Below are 227 nucleotides of genomic sequence, written 5' to 3' on the forward strand. Positions count from 1 at the left end.
TGTTGTTTAGTAAAATTAAAATTATATTTTAGTAATTTTTAATCTTTTCGAAATCACTGGACATTTGTTATTAAGAAAAATTGATAAAATTAAAATCATTGAAATGTTAAAAATAATGTTTATAAATAAAAATAAAAATATGTTTATAAAATAATATATATATATATAAACATATATATAATATGAATAATATATAATATATAATATATATATAATATAATATAATA

The sequence above is a fragment of the Apis dorsata genome, unplaced genomic scaffold (assembly GCF_000469605.1).
Source record: "Apis dorsata unplaced genomic scaffold, Apis dorsata 1.3 scaffold_225, whole genome shotgun sequence".
In the NCBI taxonomy this organism is placed as follows: Eukaryota; Metazoa; Arthropoda; class Insecta; order Hymenoptera; family Apidae; genus Apis; species Apis dorsata.